Consider the following 19,391-nt stretch of genomic DNA (forward strand, 5'->3'; position numbering starts at 1 on the left):
CGGCACAGATGTGGCAGCCAATGCCACTGAGCTCACTGCACCTCAGTGACCTGAGAGAGATCAAGGGCGCTAAATAAATCAAAGCAACACACACTTAAAAATACGTTACTTTGGAACCCTTCCTCTTTTTGTGACTCACCAGAAGCACTCACTACAATGTCACAGGCTGGATATGACAATGTAGCTCTTGTTGTCTTTTTTTTTTTTTTTTCGCAAACTCTCCTTTGAGGTGTTTCAGGGCCCTGAGCAATGAGCGACTTTGGAGGTTACAGCTTACTCTTTGATGCTGAATCGGATGCTGCTTTTTCAAGGGGGGCATTAATAATGTGGTGATCATTATCGATTTCCCGCAGGTAATCATCAATTGTCACAGAGCAGACATCAGCAGGCTTAATGCGCCGTAGCAAATGGCCCAGTGATGAACAGAAACAAATGCTGTAGTCTGTGCCCGACTGCAACACAGCAAAATGATCAGGACATAAGTAAATGTTGGAAGAGTTTGAGAAAACCTGCACACACAGTGAGGTGTGCACGTGAAGCCCCTTTTTAAAGGGCCGACAGTCATCCTGGGGCTGATGTTGGAATTTATTCCTCTTTTTTTTTTTGTGTGAACCACACTATCATCAGGAGGGGTTGGCCCACTGATCCATCTTTAGTCACTCCGGGGATGTACACTTGAATCTTCTTTTAGCTATGTTGAATAGTAGAAGGACTGAGTACTCAATCTTGAAATTTAATGAGAAAAGAGGCAAGCAATCGTTATTTGCAGACTTACATTGAGTTTACCACACATTGAATTGGACAGGTTAGGAAGGTTACTAAAACAACTATCCGATGTACAAGGTAGCAGAACACGTGCGCACAACTACTTTTACATTACGAGGAAACACAAACATAAGTACAGTGTCATGGAAAAGTGTTTGCCCAGTTATCAAATTATTTTTTTGGGCATATTTTCCTCACTTTAACGTTTGAGATAATCAAATACATATGAATGTGTTTCAGATAATCAGATAAAGATAACCCAGTTCTCATGCTATAGCTATGCTTCTGACATAATTTGTCGCATACAAGCCGAGGCTGAGAGCTTACCGTTAAGGACAGGCCCACATTTTTAAAAGCGGATATCTGGACACATCCGTTTTACAAACAGACAGGGAAGCAACAAACTAGATAAGACTGCAAATTATTGGCACTTGCACTAAGCCACCACCGGCAAGTGGCTCTGACTCTTCAGCCGGCCTAGCTGGTCACGTTATTGGCAGAAAAACCTGATGCAGAGGCAGTCATTATGTAAATTGGCCCCACTGCTCTGTAACAACGGGGCGCAAGTGCAGAATGGCTCAATCACAGACACATTTTTTCAGAAATAGAAGGTTAATAAAATATTTATTTGGTTAATTATAAGTTCACACTTGAGCGGTGATCAGGCACGTAGAGAACCAATTATTTGCATGCAAACAATTTTTTTAAAAATTCCCATGTTCCCTTTTAAAGGGAAGTCAACCCAAACGTGTTTTTTTCAAGAATATGTTCTATGCAAGCTCACGAGTTGAAACAAGGCATTCTGATAAATATTCTATTTGTGGAATAAGGGTTAATCCACCTGTTTTTAGCCATCTCTGGGGGCAGCCATTTTGTCACTCCTGTCGACTGAAAATGACATCACAGATGCTCAGGGCTCAGGTAACGACCAATCACGGCTGACCTGTTTTCTGAAGCTGAGCCGTGATTGGTCAACAGTCAATAGGAGTGACAGAATGGCCGCCCCCTGAGAGGGCTAAAAAGGGGTGGATTTTGCTGCTTGACAGATATTCCACAAACACAACATTAATCAGAATGCCATTTTTCGACTAGGGGACCTGCTGGGAACATATTTTTGAGAAAACATTTTTTGGGTTGATTTATCTTTAAGGGCACCTTTTTGGGGCTTTTTCTGTTCTGTATTATCAGTTTGTACCTTAAGAGATCAAACATCAAACAGTCTCTGGTGAGCGTTTTCACCAGCACCATCTCTAGGTAATGGCAATTCTGCATTAATGAGCTGCAGTACCCCACCAGATGGCACCATTTCCCCAAATTATCTAAAGGCTGTGTTTGAAATATACTCAAAATTGTAATATTACTGAAATGCTATGATTGTCATGCATTTGATATCGTGCCAAATCTGCAAAAAAATATTAGACTTACTCACGTTGTATTATAGGGCAGTATAAGACCCAGTATATGTGCAACTAAGACATATCTGCCATCTAGTGGTGATTGGTGATATTACAATTTAAAACTACAGTGGATCCCCGCATAGTCTCAATTCGGCACCAGCAGATTTGCATATTCACGGATGATATCCTTTTTTTCCCAATATTTGTTCATATTTGTGATTTTTCCCAGTTTATCAAGGTTTTTCTTCCCCACATAACCCCCATTTTTTAATGGAAAACTTACATTAAGTGTTTATCAGTATGTTGCCCGCCCGTTGCCCATCCCTGAACTAGAGTCGAGTACACCATTATAAATCAAAGGACATTCGCTGATAAAACACAGCTACCTATTGGTTGGAGGGTGAAATTTATTTAGTAGAGTCGTTGGCACTCCTGCTATTAGAGTAAGATTTCTCAAAAAGTTTGGGGAATAAAAAAAGATATGGCACACAAGCCAGCACTTGCCGTCTATGTTTTATTAAAGCAATAAACATTTAGAAAAATGGACCTGATTAAAGATAAAACTTGACTCACTTGAAATCAGTATAGTGTACTTTGACCTGCTTGGAGAGGATTTGGGGAGGCGAGAGTTGAGAGATGCTCAGCAGAGCAGAGGTCAGCACCCCGGACAGCTCCACCAAGACATGCCTCCCTGCCAATCAAGTCAAAGACGGCCAGCTGTCAGCTTTGCACCAAGCAGTATTAGCAGTCCGGATCTCTGACACTCCGTGGAGACTTAACCTCAGCTTATGTGCAACTTCATCATGTGTTACATCCTCTTCAGCTGTATCTCATTTGTGCCTTTGGACTCATGTGTCAAAGGTCACATAGTTGTCACACTCCGAAGCCAGACCTACTGGTTCTCACTTTATTGTCGCTGGCATTTATATCAGAAAAATTAAGTTGTGTTCATGGTTCAGTACGTTCATATATAATCCATTCAGCTGAGGATGACTTAGTACTGTACAGGTGGTAGATTGATTCTGTAAATTTGTCAACAACAGGAATTGATGTAATACAAGAGTCCTGCAGCAGGGCTGTGGGTGAGACTTAGTTCACTTTCAGCCATCTATTTTCAATACCGCTTGTCCTCCAAATCCATTATAATTACGTACTTGATTTTACTGTCTTTATTGCATACTTCTGGAGATGTTTGAATGTTGCATGCAACCTTTTCTGTTGAGCATTTTTAGTCTGCACAATAATAAAACAAGGGAATAAATGCTGTCTTAAAACCATACCCCATTTAGAAGAATTAAATTGAAATTGGGAAAAACGTGGCACGTTTAAATATTAATTAAAAGCAAGGATTTTCCACAGGTAAAATCTTCAACAATTTTCTCTCCAACAAGGGCAACATTAAAACTGCACACATCATGGATAATAACGAGCTGTAATTGAAAAGCTCCATGAGTTCTGCTCAAATTGAAGAGATTATACGCACATGACCTAGAAAACTTTAGCTTCTTCTTTCAACAGCCAGCTGAATTGACAACTTTCAAGGGAGTGGAGGAATGAAAAGGGGAAAATAAAGAATGCAGGCACGAGAGAAGCAGAGTGACAGCCGGAGATGGTTTTTGTGTGAAAGATTTAGAGGTAGTGATTGAAAATGCATGCAGGAAAAGAATGCTTATCTCCTTGACATTGGCTATTTACTTTGGCAAAGTCCAAGAAAACATGAGGCAAGCAGAGCTGGGCACTTGACCCTTTTTTGCCGGTCCGTCCTTCGTCCGCGACCTGAGTACCCTTCTGTCCTCGTCCCTCCGTCCTTATTCATAAAAATGATCGTCCTCCGCCCCCATCCGTACTCGTCCTTTTAAAGCGGTTCCGTCCTGACGTCCGCCCCCACCCAGCCACCCAAAAAAAGAAAAAAACGTCTGTGCATAACGCCGCAGGAGAGATGCTAACGGCGGAGTTGTTTAAAGCTCATTGGCTGGCTAATTTACTATTCAATTCCGCTTACCTTATGGGCACCCACTTCTGGGTTAACAGTTTGACGAACCGCTTGCCACCACACGTATGTGCGTTTATTTGTCAATGCAGCGGACGTGAGAGAGGTCAGTCTCTGAACGGATGGGCGGAGACGCCCGGTCCAGGGAGCGCTTCGATTGGTCAGCCCTTCAGGTTGCTGATTGGCTCGCGGGTTTCCCCTCCGCTTCCGGAGCACCGACTGGAACACCATCAGTCTGTGTGAGGAGAAACAAATCGTGCAGGAGCAGTTTCTGTGCTGCTATGTGTGAATTTTCAATTGAATCTGGCGGCGCGATTTAATTGAAGTCAATGTAGTTAGCGTGCGGGGTGGCTCGGATGATGCGTTTGGAGCGGTGGGATGCGGAGTGAAGCACTGAAAATCCGCCCCCTTCATTTGGCACGGCTAAAACAAATGAACTTTTTTCCCTCTTTCCCTCGCGGCAGCCGATCAGCATCGAGGAGTACGACGTCACACACAGCCTCGTGTACACTCGGCGGGTCTTGTGTGGAGAGCGCAAAATGAAGCAAAAGATTATCGTTGTGGTTTATGGACATTCCGAGCTATATGACACGGCCAGCGAATGGAAAGTTCCGTCCCCGGGACGGAATGTCCAGCTCTGATTTCTTTTCAACTCAATTGGTTTCTTAGTATGAGTAAACAACAATTTTTAAGACCTGCAGCTTCAAATTCAACCTGGGGATACTACAGATAAGAATAAAAATACTTTACATCTCTTAGCATCACAAAACTGCAATAACTCATCACCAAAATGTATGTGAACGTATCCACTTATGCCCACACCATTCTCTAAAAATATAAAAAATCGTTCCAATATCCAACATCCGCCATACTGGATGTGGCCATCATATTAGCCATAAAATCAGCAAATAATATTTGCAAAATTAAGTTTGAATGGCATAATAAATTCCAAAGCAATTATTTGGTGTTAATCCAATGAGTTCTAGCCTGATGATAGATCTCCAAGGAGCAATTGAATGAGACATCTTCACAAATCGCTTCACTTAGCAACATCCAATACATCTGCGGCGTTCGTATGTTTGCAATAGTGCCAATGTATATGTACTGTAAATGTTAGTGAAAGTTTTGGTCGGAATTTAGAACTCTGGAATTTATGTTGAGCGTTATGGCAACTGTCCAAAGATGCTGGTATATTTAGATTATTCACCCCTCATTACTTTGTGAAGCTAAAAACTACAGTTTTAAGATAATCTTTAACTCGTTCTAAAATATTTACCAAACAGGCTTTTCCTTTATGTTCTCCAAAAATGTTGACACCCCAAATATCCTGTGATTAAAAAAAAAAAAAGGTTGAATCAGAGTAGGGGTGCAGTCGAGTGCATGGCCTTGGACCATGATGGTTTTCATCTAAGTGCACACATGCCTCATCTCGGGTTTCTCTCGCAAAATGTATATATAACACAACTGGACAGGTTTGGCTTTTTTTATGTACCAGGTCCCCAGGAGGGAAAGTAATAGAAACAGCTAGTATCTTCTATGTCATCATCCTCAAATGCCGCATCATTTTTGACAAAAGATCCATGTTGGGAGGTCAGTGTTGGGTTAGTGTCTCACCTGGTGTGTCTGTCACTTGCATTTGGTTCAAGCCAGCAAAAACCTGTCACCAATTAGGGCAGTGAACAACATTTGACAGAAATGGAATGACTGGAGAGTACAGTCATGTAATGCCTATCTTGATTAAGATTCAAAATGTTGATAGTTAAAAAATGACATTCACAATCACAAGACAGCAGTGTCAGATATGAATCTAGTGTGAGTCTTGCGTTGGTATAAGCTGACATTTTTTCATGAAATGAAGAGTCAAGAACAGCATTAAAGACTTTTCTTGGTCAAAACAATGTTTTTGCTCTTCTCCTGACATTAGTAAGAGACATTCAGCACACATACATGCATTACAGAAAAAAACAATGATTGCATTTATGGCACGATAAGGAGAGACAAATTCATGCTACAACATCTGAAAAAAATGAAGCAGACAGAGAGAGATTGTACGCAAGAATGTTATTATTATTGGCATCGGTTACTTTTAAACAGTTGCGGGTGCAACTTCTTTTCTCAGAATGCCACACAGCTAAACAAGCTAAAGGAAGATAATTGAAAAGAAAAGTCTATGTTCTGTAATCAAATAAAACTCAGGTCAACTTGTGTTAGAATGATGGAAAGGGGAAAAAAAAGAAAGGAAAGGAACCGCCTATGACCCAAAGAATACCACAGCATAGAGCTCTTTTTTCATAACAGCGCATCCGCATCAGCGCATCAGCGCATCAGCGTGTGTTTGCCGATTTCGCCAAGCTGGGCGTTGTGGTGCAGCGAGTGTGTGTCCTTGGAAATGCAAATGGGAATCTGGCAGCGTGACATTTTGATGGCAGAAAGTTGATGGTCACAAATCTATGCTATTGGTCAGTCCACCATGTCTAGGTGTTATATTTTCATGTATATATTTGCAAATTATTAAGCAATCCTAAGTGTTGAAAAACGCTTGGTCTCTTTGCCAATGCAATGTTAATGGATGGAACAAACGTGCCATTTTCAAGGTCTCCTGAAAAGTGGTACAAAGATTTGGTGTTATGTTTAGCTATTTGCTTCTGTGTTTTAGACTTAAAGATGAAATCAATCCAAACATTTTTTTTCAAGAATATGTTCTACGCAATCCCACTAATTGAAACAAGGCATTCTGATAAATATTGCGTTTGTGGGATAATATATAAAATATGTTTGGGTTGACTTCCTCTTTAAGGGCCACCGTAGAAACAAATTCTCACAAAAAGACACAAATCTCTGACCAATTAACTTGAGATGTGGATGAAACACTTGTTTAATCGGACACGTGCACACCATGAGACCCTGCAGTCGCTGCGTGAATGCTGAGTCATGTGCAACCTCACTTTCTTGCCATTATCTTTCTCACACCTTCCGTCATCAAGTGCACATAGAAACTGAGGGGGAAAGTGCTGACGGTGAAAAGGATGGTGCAGTAAACATAGCTGCTCTGAATATCTAAATCAAAAGTGGTTCATTTGAATTATTCATCGTGGAAAACTGGATGCAGCTACTTCTATAAAATGGCAAAAATGTTTTGGGTTACGTCTGATAAATATGTTCGGTGTTGATTCTTAGCATGCATGTCTGGATTTGAGTACACGGTATCCTGTACATATCAGACATTGTGCACGCATTGCTGTGTAAAAAAATGTAGTGATCTTTCCTTGACCAGTGCCACCATCAGAAAACTTTGGTTCTGCATCTTGTTCCACCATCTTACATGTTTCTTGTTGAATATTCCAGAATCTATGATTGGCATTGATATTTTTGGGCTCGATGACACAGATTGTTCTTTAAGCATTGATGGTAGTTAGATAATGTGTTCAAATCACTTAATCAACCTGTCAAACTGCAACGGTGTTTTCACAAATAGCCTCCTAATGTTCCCATTTGCAAAATAAGATTCTGCAACGGTTACATTTTTTCTCTTCATCATTTGTCTTCACTCGTCAATGTTTTGTGTTGGGCACAAACAAATGTCACCAGTAAGCGCAATTGCTACATTTGCATAAACAGCAATAACTTGACAATTGTCCCGAATCCAAATAAGATCATATTTCACTGATGGTGTTTACATGACTTTCTGATAAAATACTCTATTAAAATCAGGTTACAGAACATTAGTTCTGTTTACATTTCATGCCTTAATGCCCAAATCTGATTCAATGCCCATAGGGTTTTGGTTTTTTTTTGGACTCATATAATTACAAGTGATGCATAGCTGATATCACTGTGCACATGCCCAAAATGCAGGTGAACAAATGTATACCGGCAGAAAAACAGAAGTGACAATATCAACAGAAATGGAAAGAGGCCAGACACAGTTCATCACATACAGCATGAGTCTCTGAAGCACACTTGCGCTGTATAGTTTTGATTGACTGTGAGTGTGTTGTTCAGCAGCGAGTATATATGTACGTCATTCCACACATTTCGATGGTGTTGTGCTTACTACGACAGATTACTGTCATTGTACTGTACGTATATCCTGCAATCACATTGGCACATATCCAATAAATATCTGATTTCATCCACCTACCATGACGCCTATCTGAACTGGACAATAAGGGAAACAAATGGAATTGACTCACTTGATTATTACCATATGGTAATTACAGTATAAAAATGTTTAGACAATAAGTAATTACAATCATAGGCAGGTCCAAAAGAATATAGGACTTTATTTTCATGCCCAGTGCAAATCTAGAGCTGTCGAACTCTGTGTGGAGGCGGTTTAGGTTATGTGTTGATATTATTTTCACAGACGTACGCAAGTGGGTGCAGTGTGGCACAATTAAAAAAGGGGAGTTTGTTCCGTTGAGGGTGTGAACACAGTCAACTAGGCGCTGTCAATCGAAGCAGATCCTCTCATTCCCTTTGGATGAGAGGCACAATAGCCTTTGACATGGCAACTGATTGGCCGAAGCATGCAAAGGATGTTTATAAAGAACTGCAAGCAGACCTCCACCCTCAGTATGATGTAAAGCAAACAATTGTTGGTTTTAAATTCTTTAATGTAAGGCAAACAACAATTTTAGTTTTTAGTTCTGGGCCTCTGAATACAGTTTTTTGTGGGGGCGGGTTATCTTGTAAGGTGATTGTCGTACGTACATACTACGACATGCCTCTAAACTTCATTGGCTGAAATTACGTGTACACATGACCACAATAATGTGACTAAAATCAAAATAATCCATGTCTCAATACGGCTGCTTTTCCCTAAAACGCATTGTCTTATTCTTTTATCCCTACATATCACAATGTCGCAGTCCACATAAACATACATCTACAACAAGTTTGTTTGGCAGCAAAAAGCTCCATAACATGTTAGCATTGCCACTGCTCATGTCACTGAGTGCAGGCTCTCGAAGCTGCTTGCACGCATGACCATTGTTGTTACATAATATGAAAGAATGAACCCACGTTGTCGTGATTTAGGATTTGTAACAGGAATGGGAATGGGAAAAGCAATCTGACGCTTCATATTCCTACTCCGACAAGTCACCTACTGCTCGGTGTCAAACGGGGAAAATTAAAAAGCTTTTATTTGCTTCCTTGTGTTCATTAGCATAAGTACTGTGGCGCGGTGACGGTGGCAGCTGTTTCAAAGACAGAGATAACCTGCTTGAAAGACCGGATTAAACGACACATCTTAAAGGACCGCGTGAGAGTCGGAGGGATTGATGGCAAGTGCCGTCGGAATGAGGACACCTGGATGTGGGGTGTCGTTTCATGGCGCTCACCGTCACTACCACCACCACTGAGCTTTTAATCCACATCCTGTTCATGAGAGTTGCATCTTCACTTAGATAATGAATTATGAATCCAAGCCGGGATGATATTCAATATTAGATGAACTTCGTATCTTCATTTGATGACAGTCACAGTACCCCTGCCAATGTGTGGGACAATCCTCCCTCAGCAGCGTCTACTCAGATGCTGGAGAAAAGCACATTATCATCTGTAAGTGTGATGGGGATGTACACTGTACATTAACCCTAGAACACTAACGTTGGGTGATTTTCACCCACACCATTTTTTTCATGTGATATTTTGCATCGGGAAATTAAAGGAGACAACTTCCAATTTGGCAGGCAGTGTTGTACTTTTACATAAATTGAGAAACTGTATTTTATCCGGGATATAAAATCAGTTAGTTAGTGTTCTAGGGTTGATGAGCGTGTGCATCATGTGTGTGTAGTCACAGTATCTAAAAAAAGTGAGCACACTTCACATTTTTGGGGAATATTCTATTATATCTTTTCATGGGCACTTTGCTTGAATGTAAAGTTGCCAGTGTACAGCTTGCAAAAACTGTAAACACACAGCTATTAATTTCTAAATTACTGTTGTCAATAATGTCCTAATTGTGCCCCAAGTGTTAATACTTTGTGTGGCCATCGTATTTTCCATCTCTGCATAAACCCACTTGGGCTTGGAGCTAGCCAGAGCGTCACACCTTGCCACTGGAATTCTCTTCCATGACGACATTTCAAGAGTTGGTGGATGTTAGAGGTCTTGTGCTCCACCATCTTCAAGTGCTCAATAGGGTTTAGGTCTGGAGCCTTGCTCGGCCATCACATTCATCCTCAGTTTCTTTAGCAAGGCAGCGGTCATCTTGGAGGTGTGTTCATCATGTTGGAATACTGTTAGGAATGGCTAATTGGGGCTGATGCGGATCATTTTTACTCACCATATACCAGAGGTGGGCATTTTACTAAAAGTTCCCCGTTCGTTTATCTCCTTCCGTCTGCAGCCTGGGCACCCTCCCTCCAAGCATCTATCCGCCTTTTTGTCAAGCTGGACCAAATAGTATCGCTTGTAGGTCAGTCCGACTATCACTTTAAGGAAAGGTAGTTGGCTGCAGGCTTCAAAGTACGCCCTGCTTGTGATCGTTTTTTTTACGAAAGGCATTGATCGGAATATGCCGTCCACGTAATTTTCCAAAGAAATCCGTCGATCGCGATTGGTGGCCGATGTGGGGTGTGTAGTCAATTTTGTGAGATACTGTAAATGTGAGCTTTGACTCAATTGTGAAAAATAAAACACTTACTCTGAAGCCAGCAGGTTGATTTTGCATGGCCTTTCTAAACAGTGAGAGGAGGATAAAAGTCACTAGTCACTACAGAACACATCAGGCCGTTGTTCCTTCTGCCTGAATACACGAGTGGCCAGGCTGATCTTTCCTCTGCTCCGGCTGCATTGAAAAACGCTAAGATGCTCAACACAGAACTGTATTGTACATTTATGAGAACACAGGAGAGACGGAAGGCTCACTGGAGCGTTAGCAAGCATGGGGGGGGGGTGGGGCTTATAAAAACACAGGCGAGCAGCCTTTAACTGCTGGGCCACTACTATACACCACTAGAAATACACTTCATCTATTTTTACTACACTTATCACCACAGGTCATTAATGGATTAATGCTTAAAAAGTAATCATCTGAAAATAGTCTGACGCCTTAAAGATTAAAATGTACAATCTTGCATAATACTTGCATATTATAGGGTCACAACCTCCAAATAAGAGTGTAAAAATGTTGAATGAGTCAGGTAATTTAGGTATCAAGAACTATGGTATCCACCCATGTTTATTTGGTCAAGCCCGATGTTGATGTTAGTTAGGTGTAAACTGGATTTGAGCTGAGCTGCAGCACCCCGGTGGGCAACATTCAGGGTGAAATAAAGGAGGCTCAGTGGCGATTATGGCTTCAGGGTTTTATTTACATAAATGGCAACCAAATTTGAAATCCGTAGAGAGAAGCTCTAAGTCAAATTGCTATCCAAAGTGGGGAGAAAAAATTGTGGAAACGGTGTCTGTAGCAATGAGTGCCAGCGCCAGTTTTTGTGCCCCTTAACTCATGGAACTGCCTTGCTTCCTGGGGTTACCACTCCAATATTTCCTGTGGTTTTGACACCTTCAGGCGCCCATAGTTCTTGCTTGTGTTTGACAATGTGAAACTTAACCAAACAACTCTAATATGCATCATTCTGCAGCACTGTTTCATGGACATTGGTGATGCAGTTTCTGTGTACATGTTAACTAACTCAAAGACAAACTCACACATCGGAACCAGCACCAATCAAAACAACAGTGGTTCACATTAGAACATGATTATTTTGTTGTTGTTTTTACCGCAGATGGCGTATTGGGTTATCCATGCATCCATTTTCTATCCTGCTTGTCCTCATTAGGGTCACAGGTGAGCTGGGTACAGCAGGGCACTTTTAGACAAACTACCTTTCATACTCATATTCCCAAATATGGAAAATCCAGAGTCTTTAGTTGGCCTAACTAGCATGTTTTTGGAACATAGGAGGGAGCTGGAGTTCCTGGCGAAAACTCATGCAAGCACAGGGGGAACATGCAATCTTCACACAGAAAGTCCTGAGCCAGGATTTGAACTTACCCTAACTAACTAACGAACTAACCCTCTCAGCTGTGAGGCAGACATGTTCACCACTGGATTTAAGACATCCTAGACGCCTAGAAATCTTTTAGACACACATACGCGCACATGCATGCACACACACAAGCAGTGTGCCAAACCCCTCAAGTCCAACATATACCGCACTGCAAAGCAACCAACACTTAAATGACAAACTCTTGTCCTTGGACATTCAGGCTATGTTTGAGGCAACTTCTTTGCTGTCATCTTGCTGCAGTGGCGTGGTCTCCTCTTTATCATTTGGCATGTGACAGCATCTGAATCATTTGGCCAAAAGGGGAAAAAATCACAGTTGCTGCTGAATTCAGATGACAAGAAAAGCAAAAGCAACAATCTCTGTGTTTATTGCATAAGAATTTTCAGTCACACACTGTGGGCTCTATTTTCATGGACACCGTATGTGCGCTTGGGTGTAAACACGAGCACATCTTGACTTTCGTGCCGGTGCAACAACTGACTGGACTGCCATGATATTTAAAGCATACAATCTAGGTGTGGAGAAAATAAATTCACATGATGGTGGCGTCCATTTAAAAATTTCTTGGAGCTTTTAGTTAACTGTCTTTACTTGAGGATTGACTTTCACTTGAATTGTTTATCCTCTTAAGATGATGGTCAGGCTACACCATGATGATGAATGAGACAGAGATGGGGGACTTGAGTCATATGACTTGACTTGAGTCGTACTCGAGTTGGCATTTTTAGGACTTGCCAAAAACTTGGGAAAGACTTTGAATTGGCATGCAAGAGACTCGACTTGACTTTGACTTGAACTACATGACCAGTCATCTTGTTGTCTTGGAAATCTGCATTTTAACACAGTTTGTGGTTTTAGGAAGGAAAAAAAAAATGGTTTTTTTTAATTTGTTTCATTTGCACCAGCCTGGCAACCCAGTCGGCCTCACTTGTTGGTGTGAAGTGGCTCCCTAAACACCAACAGCCATGGGAGCAGCTCTGAAAATCATTCATTTGAAGTAATGAATTATTTTGTCAATGAAGTTGTCAAAAATATCATAGGTTGGCAAAATACACGGTTTGCAAGTCACAGAATGAAGACACAATAACATTGCTTAACTTAATTTGTCACTACAAAACCCACAAAGAGAGGTCAGCTAACGTCACAGTTTAGCTAGCAATACAAATACATACAAATAGTAATAGCTCAACAGTAGGTTAGAAGAGATCTTAGTGAACTTATACATTGTTCAGACTTCATTTGTTTCCCTTGTTTATTCTGTCTATATTTCTTATTATTTTCTTGTACCATCCATCAATGTGTATCACAACATTTATATCAACGAATGTAAATTGTACAAGCTTCCAAACCGTCAGTCCTAGTTCCATTGAGTCAGACACAAAGAGCTCTGCCATGGCAAGTTGTGTGAAACTGAAAAGCATAATTCTACACTCAGCACATTCACATTAACGCTCTAGAACAGTATCTTGCCGATCAGTTACGTCATGAAGCAAAATGCACAGCATCGACTTCAATGCTTCGACGTGAACAACAAGCAGTAATGCAGAGCCATGTGCTGCAGGTGCTGATGGGGAGAAATCAAAGCATGTTGGCAATTTGTTAACCCGACCAATTTTATCCTGTGGCCTTTGTTCGGAATTGTGAGATGACACACTTCGATTTGGATCAAGTGTGACAGCATGAACAGCCATTAGATCAAGCAGAGAAGAAAACAGTGCAGAGGTGAAGTGTCAGTGCTCTCGAATGAGTCAGCACGCCTCCGAGTCTCACCTACAATACAAACCAATCCGAACCATTAATGTTCACACATACATGTACGATCTCCCAAAATAGGTATGACTACTACTTCAGTCATCATAATTTGTACACATAGTACATAACTGTATATAAAGTTGTGTCTCTTTTGCCAAGCTTGTTTAAAATGACCTTTTCTAGCTGCCATGCTAACCCATACTACAAAATAGTAGGGCAATTAAACACTTATTTGGGTTTTATTCTAGCTTTTGTCTTCTCGATGTAGTAAATTAAAAATATGGTCTTTATAGCATTGATAAATTGCAATTTTAATGGTGGCTTTTGAACAAGAATGCGTAAGGTTTTTTATGCATGTAAAATGATGAAGTAAAGTTTATTTTCAAAGATCAGGGTAATGTGTCCTAAAATCGAATCCTGCAAACATTTCGTCCTGTTGCTTTTGTTGTTTTTGTAATACAGTAAGTAAGGGCTGGCATGGCTCAGTGGTAGAGTGGTCTTTTCCCAACCCAGAGCTTGTGGGTTTGATTCCCGGCCATTGTGACCATGTCGAAGTATCCTTGAGCAAAATACTGAACCCTCATTTGCTTCTGATGTTGCGTCATCAGTCGGTAAATGAGGTACAGCGTGTGAAGCGTTTTGACTACAGAAGGACGAAAAGCACTATACAAGTGACAGCCCGTTTACTAATAAGTGTAGAACAATTGAAAAACAATACAGAAAAAAGTGCTAGTGTATTATTTAGAACCTGTAAACTTGACTGAAAACTCACCTTTCCAAAATGTTCATTGCTAGCCTCACATGTTGTGTATGTCTAGAAGGATTTTGCTTCGAGACAACATGCAAGAGAAGAAGAACACTTAATGGGATTTGATGGCACTGTGTCAGACATGAAAATCGTTTTGGGCCAAACTGTTGGTGTGATTAGAACAATTTCAGGACCCAGGGGCCTGTTTAGGTTTGCTGAAGTGTGCAGCTTAACTAAAATCCAGGTGCAGTACTGCAAAGGCGTCTCTGGAGTATTTCACTTTGAGCAAACTCCAGTACAGAGCCCAAAGTCTTGCGAAAACAATCACCTGCGCGCAGTGCACACCGAAGCTCACTTACGTTGCTGAATGAGTCACATAATGTCATGCCAAACGGAGAAATCCATACAAACACAAGGTAGGCTGCTAAGTGTTAAGGTCAGAGACAAATGATGGCTCCCTGCACAATGCGATGGGCCCGACGTGCTGCACACTGAGTACTCATCCAGTGTCTTTGTGCTCGTTAAGCTGCAGCTCATTCATTTGGATGAGAAAGTTGTATAGCTTAGTCTTACTTGCCTGCCAAGTCGCTTCTCTAATAATCAAGTTATTTTCTGGAAAATGTCTATTTGCAGTGAGGATTGTGCTGTCACGTGTCATCTACAGCCGGGGGGGTTGAGTGATTCGGGTCTGATCTTCACGCCACATTCTGCAAGGCTTTCACAATGATAGCATTCACCATCTCAGCCCTTCCTTATTAAACTAATGCAGCCTTTGAGATGACAGTTTTGAAATATGATTTCCCAATCATGTGGCCCATTTGCTGAACATGCTCATGTTAATCAACATTGGCTTCCAATAATTTACTTCCGAGCAGCAACTTAGTTGACAGAATTTTGGTCTTGAAGTACTCTATGAATGTTAACCAGTACGGAGTCAAGGCTTGTATTAATGTGATCATATTTTAAACATAATTTTGTTATTTGGCCTGTGTGTTTTAAATGTGCAACTTTTGCATTGTGCTTTGGGTTCAGGAATAATTGGGTACATTGTGTTAGGACTGGTTGTTACATGATGTATCAGTTGCTATACAGTACAGTTGCTATGGTCCGTTTATGCTTTGTCCTTTAGTATGCAAACTCTCTTCCGGTTTCATCTCTCTGTAGTTATTTTGTATTTTTGTTGATAACTACTTTTTACTCTACAATTTACGTGTCATGTCTGCGTATGGGTCCAAATCCCAATCCTCACGTGACACATAGTGAGCAAAAAAACTAGAAATACCTTCATGCCAATTAATCCTAATAGGCCAACTTTATATTTCCAGTGTTGGACTCGCCCAAAAAATAGCTACACATACAATTAAAACGTGGGATCCAATAATATTACATTTGACTCTGTGTGATAAAACTAATCTCAGTTCTTGTTATTATTAAATGTTGGGCACCAAAACGATACTAATGCTTGTAAAACTGCTACTGAAAACCTGTAAATTTAACCACTCCAAAATATTGCTAGCTCATGTTTTCTACTTTTTGCACCAAGTACCACCTAAAAAATTACTTATCTCATCAAGTATCACCATTATGACCAACAATAAAATACAGTAGTGTAGTAAGCACTGGTCAAATTTAAGGAACTCAAAGGTTCCAAAAAAACCCAAAATAAATCAGAAGGGTTCCAGTCATTAAAAGCTAGACGGTATCACACCTCAATCTTGAGACTCAAATCCAGGCAAGCTGGTGAAAAATCTGGCTTTTAAAGTGATAGGCGTGTCTTCTCAAATGCTTTGTTTATTATATCAGGCTGAGGTTGCGTTAGAGGTGAGCAAGGCCCCGGTATCAGCTGGATCTATGCACATCTCATTATTGTGGTCAGCAACACCCCCCCCCCCCCCCCGCACACACACACACACACACACCCACACACAAACACACATAGGCCTTTAGCGCTATCTGTGGAGCACAGAACTGCTTATCTGTTTTACAGTTAAGTAGGAACTGTCCAGTTTCTGGTACTTTAATTTGCTGTCAAAAAGATAATGAGGTCTCATTACTTATTTAAAAAAAAAAAAATCTACCAAATACATTTATACACCTAACAATACTAAGATGATTGATAATCCATATGAAGCACAAGACAGAAACCCATGATGCCAGAATCAGTTTTATTCTACGTAAGTAAGCCAGATATCCACATTCCAGTTGCACTCACAAACACACTACAAACACTTCTGCAGCTACTGAGCAGCCAAGGTGCTTGCAGTATATGGTTTATAAATCTGAACAAGCCATTTAACACTTCTACCAATAAACCATGTACTAATATGACATATGGTGTGGATAACAGGGATACATTTTGTGTTTTACAGTGATATGTTAATGCAGTCATGACTCCAAATTGATTGGGTGGCATAAAACATAAATTAAGTGACCTAAAGTATTCAGCGTAAAAGAGGGATCCAATTAGTTTTAGTGCTTTCAGAGGCCTGCGTATTATTATTTGACATTATGACTGCAGAGAGGTACCTTTTCACCATTATAGAGATGAGATTTTTTTAAGGCCACAATAAAAAAATAAAAGCATAATGAGAAACCAATTTTATGAAGTCAAACAACATTATGAAGTGTCTAAAATTGTTGACAATTACATGTTTAAAGAATGTTTTCATGTACTGGGTGAATGGGCTCAAAGTGGATTTTTTTGGAGGGATTTTTTTTATTTTACTTTTTTCGGTGCATGCTTTGCAGTGTAATAATCTGGAACATTCATGTACAAAAATTAGAAGGAGACACTATTTAAAAAGGAAATCAACCCAAACATATTTTTTTCGAGAATATGTTCTATGCAAGCCCACTAGTTGAAACAAGGCATTCTGATAAATATTGTGTTTGTGGAATAAGAGTTAATCCACTCGTTTTTCGCCATCTCTGGGGCAGCTATTTTGTTGCTTCTGTCGACTGAAAATGACATCACAACTACCCAGGGTTTAGATAACGATCAATCACGGCTCAGCTTTAGAAAACAGGCGAGCTGTGATTGGTCGTTCGCTGAGCCCTGGGTAGTTGTGATGTCATTTTCAGTCAACAAAAATTACAAAATGGCTGCCCCCTGAGATGGCTAAAAACGGGTGGATTTTGCTGCTTAACTCATATTGCACAAACGCAATAATAATCGTTTCAAATAGTGGGCCTACTGGGAACATATTCTTGAAAAAAATATGTTTGGGTTGATTTCCCCCTTTAACTAAATGTTCTGAGCTTTATTCAGGGGCCACCTTCCCTTCAACCTGGCCCAACCCCCAAATTTGACCACATGAACTGGACCTATCAATTCAGTATTTTTTTTTTTTTGTGTGTGACACTCACTGTGGCAAGATTCTTTCTGAGAATTTACACAGAGCAATAGATATCGGTAATGGAGACCAGACAAGGAGAAATGAGACAGATAAAAAGCAGAACGTGAGCTAATAGATGGATGGAGGACTAGGACAATACAACAAATAACTGCCAGTCAGCAAAACTACATGAAAGTAACATTGACAAAAAATATTGTACAGGTTGAATAAGAGAATGTAAGTGATGAGGTGACGTTACTGCTTGACACACCTGTCGCAGCTTGATGTATGGGCCTCTTATCTAGCAAGCACCAAAGGCATTACCAGGAGCACTTGGATAATATGTCAATATGTCTCACTGTGAGCACATGAGGAACAAAATAGATGTGTGTCAGCGTCTCTGAGTCATGCCGTGAAAAATTCCCAGCCCTGCTGCGAGTGTAACATGGAGCAGGTGGGAGGTGGGTGAGGGAGGCTGCGAAACCTCAATGATGCGGTGTCTTGAAGTCAGATTTAGCAGAAGAGGGCAAACTACGCAGCAGGTTCCCAGCAATCACAGCATAGCAAAGCCCAGCTTCGCGGATGTGTTTATTACATCAATTCCTCTGGTAGTTTCACGCCCCCAACCCCTCTTTGTGCTGCGTGGCCTTCGCAAGCTAGCAAAGCATGACTCGGGGAGCTGATGCTGTGAAAGCTAAAAAGGGAACATTGCATAATCAGGTGACTTTGCAAAGGCAGTGAGGTTTCATCTTGCTGTCATGTAGCTGATGGCTGAATGAATGAAAGCCAAGAGTGATGACATGGCAACATATTGTGCAGAGTTTATCCCAGGGCGTAAGGGAGGGACAAAAGCTGATGTCCTTGAATGTGCAGCGTAAGAATATCGCCATACTCATATTGCTCCCTTTTCCCATTATAACTCAGATGCTTTGAACATTAGTCATGAATAAAGGATAAATCATTTAAAGTTGGAATTTTTTCCTGGACTATGAAGGCAGCAGCACTGACCTAATCTACACTTTTTTGTGTGTGTTTTTTTTAAGTAAACAACCTGATATACTTAAAGGGACGGTGGGGCCGGGATGGCCATGTTTTCACTAACAAGTTCCTTTTATATATTTTTTGATCAGGAAAATGGAAAGAGTTGTCATTTTCTATTTCATAAATAAATTTGGGAGAAATTAGGAAATACGTGACTCCATGAATAACGCCTCTTGTTAATGAGGAGAATGGCCGCGCTCCCTACCGTTCTATCCTCGTTCGGTTGGAGTCACTGGAGGAACCGATTACAAACTCTCCATTGGAAATCATTGTATTTTCATTGCATATAACGTCCAAAAATGGTGATCAATTGTCACCAAAATCTATGTGGACATC

The 19,391-nt window shown here is 40.7% G+C and overlaps 1 protein-coding gene across 6 annotated transcripts in view; it reads right to left on the bottom strand.

The window, feature by feature from the left end:
- The window catches only part of dlgap4a (discs, large (Drosophila) homolog-associated protein 4a), a 72,878-nt gene that overhangs the window by 34,177 nt on the left and 19,310 nt on the right, over window positions 1-19,391 (bottom strand). The window contains exon 2 of one of the 6 annotated variants that reach the window (XM_086014764.1): window positions 4,165-4,387. The exons of 4 other annotated variants lie outside the window; for them this stretch is intronic. The gene's annotated coding sequence lies outside the window, so the exon portion shown is untranslated. Of the gene's footprint in view, window positions 1-2,735; window positions 2,854-4,164; window positions 4,388-19,391 lie in introns of those variants that run through there. One more of the 6 variants, XM_086014832.1, reaches the window with a different exon arrangement.

This window comes from Filicampus tigris, chromosome 1, assembly GCF_054856515.1.
Source record: "Filicampus tigris isolate MCC_2025a chromosome 1, RoL_Ftig_1.0, whole genome shotgun sequence".
NCBI lineage: Eukaryota > Metazoa > Chordata > Actinopteri > Syngnathiformes > Syngnathidae > Filicampus > Filicampus tigris.